Raw genomic sequence first — 9,751 nt, 5'->3', positions numbered from 1 at the left:
TTAGGCAACCTGCTCCCTCCTCCAACCCCCCGTCCTTGCCCCATGATCTGCGCTCTTATGCAACGTCTGCTCTGAGTGCGATAACAACACTTTGCAGACAGCCAAGGACAACTGCTTGGTCCCCTAGCTCCCCCCCATCAGCTCGCCTCAGTGGCTCACCTCACACCCCCTCCCTTTGTTCTTTTTTGTACCCTTAAAACCTTCCTCCTTTTCAAGTTTGGGGCTTCTCTGCTCTCCTGCTGCATCAGGAGCAGGAAGCCCAGGCTCAAGTTTGTAAATAAACAACCTCTTGCTTTTCCATCAGACTTGGTCTCGGGTGATTTATATGGGGGATCCCGCGACTCCGGCACAACAGAGGAATCACACTACCTGACCTCAGACTATACTATAAATCGATAGTGATCAAAATAGCATGGTACTGGCACAAAAACAGAGAGGTAGATGTCTGGAACAGAATAGAGAACCAAGAGATGAATCCAGCTACTTACCGTTATTTGATCTTTGACAAGCCAATTAAAAACATTCAGTGGGGAAAAGATTCCCTGTTTAACAAATAGTGCTGGGTGAACTGGCTGGCAACCTGTAGAAGACTGAAACTGGACCCACACCTTTCACTATTAACTAAGATAGACTCTCACTGAATTAAAGACTTAAGACATGAAACTATAAAAATACTAGAAGAGAGTGCAGGGAAAACCCTTGAAGAAATTGGTCTGGGTGAATATTTCATGAGGAGGACCCTCTGGGCAATTGAAGCATGTTCAAAAATACACTACTGGGACTTGATCAAACTAAAAAGCTTCTGCACAGCCAAGAACACAGTAAGTAAAGCAAGCAGACAGCCCTCAGAATGGGAGAAGGTATTTGCAGGTTATGTTTCTGACAAAGGTTTAGTAACCAGGATCCACAGAGAACTCAAACGTATAAGCAAGAAAAGAACAAGTGATCCCATCGCAGGCTGGGCAAGGGACTTAAAGATAAACTTCTCTAAAGAAGACAGGCACACGACCTACAGACATATGAAAAAGTGCTCAACATCTTTACTCATCAGAGAAATGCAGATCAAAATTACCTTGAGATACCATCTAATTCCAGTAAGATTAGCCCAAATCACAAAGTCCCAAGACCAGAGATGTTGGCGTGGATGTGGAGAAAGAGGAACACTCGTACAGGGCTGGTGGGATGAAGTAATAAATGAGTACATGGCAGCATGCAAAACAGTACGGAGGCTCCTCAAAACACTAAAAATAAATCTATTATATGATCCAGCAATCCTGCTGCTGAATATATCTCCAAAAGAAAGGAAATCAGTGTAAGCATGCCCTTGTTTATTGCAGCACTATTCGCTATCAGCCAAGGTGTCCATCAGTGGATGAATAGATAAAGAAAATGTGGTACATATACATAATGGAATACTATTCAGCCATAAAAGTGAACTCTTGTAATCTGAGTGACAGAGACGAAACTGGCGGTTATTATGTTAAGCAAAGTAAGCAAGGCAGAGAAAGACAAATATCGCATGTTCTCACTCATATGGGGGAGCTGAAAAAGTTGATTTCATGGAAGAAGAGAGCAGAATGATGGTTACCAGAGACTGGAAGGTGTGGTCAGGGGAAGGGTGAAGACAGGTTGGCTAATGGGTACAAAAATACAGTTAGAGAGAAGGAATAAGTTCTTATTTGATATAACTATTACCACTTTAATGTGATAATAGTTAACAATAATTTATTTGCATATTTCAAAAGAGCTAGAAGATTTGAAATGTTCCCAACACAAAGAAATAATAAATGTTTGAGGTGATGAATATCCTAATTGCCATTATTTGATCATTACTCATTATACGTGTGTATCCAAATATCACATGTTCCTCATAAATATGTACAATTATGTATTAATAAAACCTTGTTACTTACAATTCACTTCAAATAACAGCTTTATTGAGATATAATTCACATACTATACAAGTCACCCATTAAAGTATACAATTCAATGGTTTTTAGCATATTCTCTGAGTTGTACAATAATAACCACAAGCAATTTTGTAATAATATACTTTCCTTACACCCCAAAGAAGCCCCATACTCATTAGGAGTCACTTTCCACTTCCCTCCAACTCATTCCCTGTCTCCCAACACTCCTTCCCATCCGTAAGCAACTGATAATCTACTTTTTGTCTCTACAGATTTGTGTATTCTTATAATCAAAGGATATTCCACTGTGTGGATATGCCACATTTTATTTATCCTGTCATGGCTCGGGGGACATTTGGGTTGTTATATTTTGGCTCTTATGAACGATGCTGCTGTGAACACTTGTCTTCAAGTTTGTGTGTGGACATATGCTTTCATTGGTCTTCAGTGAATTTCACTTCAGTGAGGAGCAAAAGTGCTAGGTCATGTGGTAATTCTGTTTAATCTTTTGAGGAACTGCCAAACTGTTTCCAAAGCAGATGCACTGTTTTACATTCCCACCAGCAATCCATATGGGTTCCAATTTCTCTACATTCTCCTTAACACTGGTTTTTAATCTCTTTTTTTTAATTACAGCCACTCTGGTGGGTGTGAGGGGGTATCTCGTTGTGCTTTTGATGTGCATTTCCCTAATGGCTGATGACGTTAAACAGCTTGTGCTTATTTACCATTTGTATACCTTCTTTGGAACAAATGTCTATTTAGATTTTTTGCCTGTTTTGGGTTGGGGTATTGTCTTTTAATTATTGTCTTTATAGATTCTAAATGTATATTTTATTAGACACACAATTTTCAAATATTTTCTACCATTCTGTGGGCCATCTTCATTTTTTTTTTTTGATGGTGCATTTCGAAGCACAAAAGTTTTAAATTTTGATGCTGTACAATTTATATAATTTTTCCTTTTGTTGCTTGTGCTTCTGGCATTAAATATAAGCATTATATAAATATAATGCGCCTTCAAAAGTTATGCTGGGCATGGTGGCTCACATGTGTAATCCTAGCACTTTAGGAGGCTAAAGCAGGAAGATTGCTTGAGGCCAGGAGTTAGAGACCAGCCTGTGCAAGAGTGAGACCTTCATCTCTACAAAAAATGGAAAAATTAGCTGGGTGTGCTGGCATATGCCTGTAGTTCCAGCTATTTTGGAGGCTAAGGCAGGAGGATCACTTGAGCCCAGGAGTTTGAGGTTGCTTTGAGGTATGATAATGCCACTGCACTCTAGCCTGAGTAACAGAGTGAGACCCTGCCCCTGCAAAAAGTCATTCTCACATGAAAATGGTGTTCATTATGTGATAGAAATGAATATATATTATTTTTATACATATAACCTAAATATCTTGAATTATATGTACATTCGTAGTGACTAGAAATCCAGAAAATAATGTGTGACCTTAGACATTATCCCATTGAAGAAAAAAGACATGTTCCACCTGGGAAAATTGCTTTAATAGTTGAAGGAGAGGAAGGTGGGGCTGAGGGGATAGATTTTATCCACATGACTCACAGTTATGATAACAAGAACAGTAAATGTGGGAAACATTTCATGAGCTTCTGTGATATTGAAAAATCTTTTACCTGAAAAAGGGTTAAGCCCAGAAAGAACCAGAAAGAGATTTCCCAGGGTTGGGGGTAGGAGGCAGAATTCACTTTTACTCAGAGGCACTATAAAAAGGATTTGATGAATTCTTTAAGCTCAGAATTTGTGGAAATTTGTTTTTCTTAGGACTGGACACTAGATGTCTCAGTTGCATTGAGTCCACAATGAGAAATACAGGAATTTACACACACACACAAAAAAAGATTGGTACAGAAATGTGAACTATGTAATCTTGTATATGATGTAGCTTTTTATTTGGCGTCTTAGAATTTAATTTCAATTAAGCTTTCTTTGAAACCAGTGTATAGATACTCATTACCTTTAAAGTATTTAACTAAAAACTCATTGAAATGTCAATTAGGTTCTATTACATCCTGGATGAGGAAATGGAAAGAAAGGTATTTATAGAGTTGTTAAAAGCCGTAGCTGAAAGTGGCATTAGAAATTGGGTTAGGATGTAGAAATTCCCAGTTCCCCACACATCCTCCAGAAAGCAGCCATTTCCATGGAGTAATACGCAAGAAAAAATTTGGTAATGTAATAATAGAAAGTGTGCCTGATGAGACAGATAAATTTAACAGAAGTGTGACGTGAAAAGAAAAGCATTGGCTTGGGAGTCCCAAAACGTGATTTTTAATCCTGAAATCACTGCTTTTATGCTCAATACTGCCAGGCTAGTCCCTTCCATCTGGGTCTTGCTTTCCTCCTGCCTCTTGGGGGAGTTCAACATTCCCCTGGGGGGAAAGCTCAAGAACCAATGGAATTCTAATGGCTGCCATACAACTTGCAACTTTTTTTTCAAAATGAGAAGTAAAATACAGGCATGTCTATTGAACTACAAAGTGTCTGTGTGCCCCTGAAATTCTCTGAGTGCCTCTAGTGGTGCACATGCCTGGTCAAATGGGAAATGCCTCCTCATTGCTGCAGCCAAATGCAGAGACAAGGAGAGAGTAGACACAGAACAAGAAAGAAGGTAGAAAAGAGGTCAAGAGAGCAGTTGACAATGACAATGACCCAGTATCCACCTGCTTTTTTACCCAGTTGGTCCCAGGGGCTCCTCCCAACCATGGGAGGGAGGGAAAGAGTAGCACTCTGTGTGCCCAGGGTAAACCCTGGGGTGGGTTAATTACAATAGGTGCTGTTCTTCTCTGGCCCTTCTCTCCCTCCCCCATACACATACACAGAGCCTGATCTCTCTCTCTCTCTTCCCTCCCTACATCCAGGGTAGCCTTAGTCCTGCCTCTATAACTACAGAGGAAGGATGGATATAAAAGGCTGATTGTTAGTACACGAGCCTCTTAGGTGACATTTTTGGTACTTCCTGGGAAATCACCCTTTGCTCTCCCCTCTGAGACCCCTCCAGGGTCATTGCCCACCCCCACAGTCCTCCTCACAGTGCAATTTATCCAGGCTCACGTGGGTGTGCTCTTGAGGTGGAGCTAGCAAGACAAGTTGAAGGGTACTCAATTCCGTTCCCAGACTGCTGAGTTTCATTGAGAAGAAACAAATGATGACTGTTCTGCAAGGCCACACAATGAGCTGCTTTCTCTTAGAGCCTTGACCTTTATCCAGGAAGAGGCCAAGCACACTCACCAAGCCTCTGCCCTTGACTGAAGAGAATCCGTGGTAAATGGAGCAAGAAGGCCCTCATTGTCACCAAGGGCCTCCAGAAGCCACAGAGCTATTGGTTTTCTGGCTAATGACTATAATCCAATTTTACTGTGGAAATGGATTATTGAAAGTTAAAAAGTAATTTCTTTAACTGGCTTTGGATTGGCCTAGATGATCTCCAAAGCCTGCCATTGCAGCCGTGCTGTGGTGAACATGTTGGTTGCTTACCCATGATTCATGTCTTCTCTGCCTCTGCTCACAGAGCCCCCATTTCGTATAGTTATTTGGTAACCACGAGACCACTCCCAGGGGGTAATTCTCTATGCCAGGGATTGGTCTATTGTGCAATGCTGAGGGTCTTTGAGAGAGAAAGTCCTGCCATGCTGCTCTTTCTTCTTGCTGTTGGATTTGTGCAAGGGCCTAGACTGGCTTTGCTATCTTCTGAACATGAAGTAGATATTCCCATAGAATCAACAGGTGGGAATAAAGGTGTGAGATTTTGTTGACATAACTGAGTTTCAGAATTACCTACTTTGGGATACCTTGTTAAGTTGGGTTTTTCTGTGGACTTCAGACTAAACAATATCCTAACTGGTACAGATATTCTTTTTCTGTTGATCTAACATTATCAGGCATAAAACAAATCCTCCATACACAATTTATAAACACTCTAGTTTTGTTATGGCTTGAAGCAAGATGCTAAACTCCAGAGGATTTCCAAGGAGTCCTTTGCTTGTGTCATTAACTGCAGAGGAACTAGAAATTGATGTGAACAATTAGCATCGGGCTAGATAGCCAGGAGTTCCCTTATCTGCCAAGACAACAGCCCGCTCACACCAAAACCAGCTTCCTTTTGGTTTACTTCTTTGTCTTTCCATGAAGGATTTGGAACTGAGGATGTATCTGTTAAATCCCCTCCATGTGAGCACTTACCCGCTTGGTGTTGTGTGCATTGTGGCAATGCTGTGGACCACGGGCGCTGGACTCTTTGGTTCACAGCCTCCACCTCTCGAAGCTGGGCTCCTCTGGAGGCAGCCAGGGGCAGCCCTGGGGAACTTAGCCTCCCAAATATTTATCCAGTGCCCACTATGCCAGGGCCACCATGTTAGGTGTGAGGTAAAAGACATACAGCAACGATGAAGGAGCTATTGCAACAAAACTTGCAGAACGTGTGTCAATACTGAGAGGAGACTTGAGAAATGCTGGCTTACTGACCGTCACCTGACAAATGAAGACTCAGACCCAGAGCAGGGAAGTCACTTGTTTTACATACGTTCAAGTGCATCAAGCTGTAAGCCAGACTTACATATTTTACTGCAGGAATGTTTTACTTCAGTAAAAAAGCAAAAGAAAAAAAGGAGAATGACCCTAAAGATTTTTTTACTATCACTGAACAAAAGGAATAAAAGAACTTTGAATAAAAGGAATACTAATGAGACTTTATATATTTTAAATTAGTAATAATGGGAACGGTCCCCTGAATTTGTGTTTGTCATCCCTTTCCTGCTAGAAGCTCTTTTGAATCTTAAGTTGAAGTTTCAACTTCAGTTTCAACATGATTCAAAGTGTGTGTTGTTTTCTGCAAATGATATGTGATAGGAGTGTTACTATCTCTGTGTTAATCTGAAAGTTCGGATTCATGCCTTGAAGCTGTTGGCTCCCACTCTGGGTCAGGAATGGCCACAAAGATTCAGAATAGCCTTGAAGTTTGCAAGGAAAGAAGCACGTTGGACACACATCCGTTCCCCAGTGGCTGTGAGGTGCAATTATAATATCTGGCTGCCCATGTGGGGAACAGGCCAGATATCCTGATGGCTCCTGTAGCTGGTATTCTCCCTTGGCCTCTGAGGCTAACAGTGTCTTAGCCCTGGCCAGTACATGAGGCCAGTACGTTGAATTGCTGCCATGTGGCAATTCAGTGGTCTGTAGGTATCTAACTACTTCCTCCCCCATCCTATAAATACAGTTTCTCCCCCTCCACGCTTAATGGATGGATGATCCCTGGTGACATCTTTTTGCTCTGATAGTGACCACTTAAGAGGGCTGGCAAGTCCATTATGCTCAGCTACTTTTCACGGCTAGCTTTAGGCTCACAGGTGGCTCATGGATGCTACTTATTCTATACAGCTGTCCACAGGAACCTTCTCTTTTCACCCTTCCCACAGGGCTGTACACTCTGTACCATAGCACCCACCCCTACTCTACAGAGCTCTTTACATGTTACCTCAGGCTACTATGTGTGTATATGTGTGAGTATGCACACGTACACACATGCACGTGTGTGCTAGGGGTCTCCTCCCAGTAATGCAGGCAAAAAGCAGGCAAAACTAGTTTATGGAATGGGTTAAACTTGGTAAAGTGCAATCCAAGGTTGAAGCAGAACCCAGCATTCTGTGCCTCAAGTTATTGCTTGTCTTATTCTGAGAATTAACTCAAAGTTAATCTAAAGACTGGGATATCGAAAGGTACCACTGAGAAATATTGCTGATAGCATGTGCACATGCAATTATTTCCTTCATGAAGTTAAACAGGGAGCAGGTTAATGGAGAAGACAGGGAGAGAGGAAGGCACAGCCTAAAAGGGACGGGGCTGTCCTGCCTTGGCAGTTCTGGACTCCCAGCTGGTGCGGTAGTGCCCTCTGCTGGCAGGACTTTCCTTCCTCATCTGCACAAAGTCTGTGTGGTTCAGTGTTCTTTGGAGAGATGCCTCCAAGCTAGATGCTCTTTCATTCTTAAACTTTTGCTAGGGAGCTGGGGATTCCAGCAGTCAGGAGTCTGGGCACAGATCCTTACTCCAGATCCCACGGGCTTTCTCTCAAGCACAGATGGCTTGTTTATATTACTCACTTTTCAAAAATTTCTCAAAAAGAACACATTCAAAAACTCGTGTCCCCCAAACACATCTATGGAATTTCTTAAAAATAGAACATTTACAATCTGCAAGGTGTGGTGAAAACACTCTGTCAAAACAAGTGTGTGTGTGTGGGGGGATGGTGGCAGGGGCGGGACATAGCTCATATCATCACACCACCTCTCACCCCCAAATGCGTGTGAAATGCTGTTTTTGGACAAGGCCTTGGCCCACCTCTAAGTCAGGAAGACGTTTTGATTACCTGTCCAAGCGCATCTATAATGGGACACTCTGGGCTAAAGCTGGACAGCCAGGTTGAAGTCATCACAGCAGGCGTTCAGGTCCCCGATGCAGCATTACTGATGAACAGCTCTTGTCCCTAGAGCTCTTGTCCCTGTGGACCACACGGTGGCACCTGAAAGCCTCTCCAGCCAACTTGGGCTTCTCTGATGGGGCGTTTGCCCTCAGGGTCTGGTCTCTGCAGCCATCTTGAACCAGAGACCATCTGTCCCTTTAACCAGAGCTCATCAGAACAAAAGGATAAAACTCCTGACACAGCGGGCACAGAGGGAGGGAGGGAAGCAGATTTCTTTGCCTGTGAGGGCCTGCAGGGGGGCCAGAGTCTTCCATCACATGTGGGGAGAGGCAGAACAGGCTGATTAGCGCAGACAGAACCAAAGAAAGGTGACGCGGGGGGATGCAGAGGTGAGATGTGGAGAGAGGGAAGCTTTCTGCTTCCTGCTCCCAACTTTTGCCCATCCTCCCTTAGGCTCTATCTTATGCTTTGTTTAGTTTGCATTGGATACAGGGCAGAGGAATTCTGAAAAGTTTCGCTTGAGAGCTCAGAATCTGAATTACGTTCATCCAAGCCACCAGAAACCCTCAGAATAGAGTAGGGCCTTTCTGGATAAAGGAGAGTTAAGCAGAAAACGCTTCTTCCCTTTGTTTCCATCTTTAAAATACATCTAAAGTGTACACACAGAGGCAAAAGATGGAAACAACTTAAATTCCAATCATTTAGAGACTGGTTAAATAGTCACACAATGGAATACTACGCAGCTCTAAAAGAATAAGATAGAACTACATGTCCTAGCATGGAAGGATCTCCAAGATCTATTGTGAAATGATCTAAAAAAAGGTATTGAGTGGTGTATGTAGTGCATTCTCATTTCTATACAAAGAAAAAAGAAAAAAGTGCATAAATGTATATGCACAAGTACACCCCCCCCCATACATGCTTAGCTGTGCATCGGATATCTTAAAAGGACACCCAAGATCTGGTAACAGTGTATCCCTTTAGAGGGAACATTGGGGGCTAGCTGGGGGCTATTATCCTTTGTGTGCTCTTTTGCAGTAGTTGAAAAAATTATTACATATAGTAGCTCTTTAAAGACTACATTATACATAAGCATACACAAATGCATTAGCCTGATTTCTACTTTTATTAAGTATGGAGTAGTCATCTCTCTTACCCATAACGAATTTCTGAAACTTGGGGGAGACAGAACTTCATGTATGTCCACAGGGGTCACCTATTCTAATGTGTTTGCTTTCACGTGTTGGGTGATCAGCTAAAAGCAGTGGGATGTGAAAGCTGACATTCCTTGAATTGTACAAAGCCAGGGCAGGAGTGACATGCGGGGTGGTGCAGTCTGAGCTCCAGGAAGTTGATGTCTGAGGTGGGGAAACTGCCAGTAAGTAACTGGGATTCTCCTGTCCTGT

Source organism: Nycticebus coucang, chromosome 8 (assembly GCF_027406575.1).
Source record: "Nycticebus coucang isolate mNycCou1 chromosome 8, mNycCou1.pri, whole genome shotgun sequence".
Lineage (NCBI taxonomy): Eukaryota > Metazoa > Chordata > Mammalia > Primates > Lorisidae > Nycticebus > Nycticebus coucang.
This window is presented reverse-complemented; position numbering follows the sequence as displayed.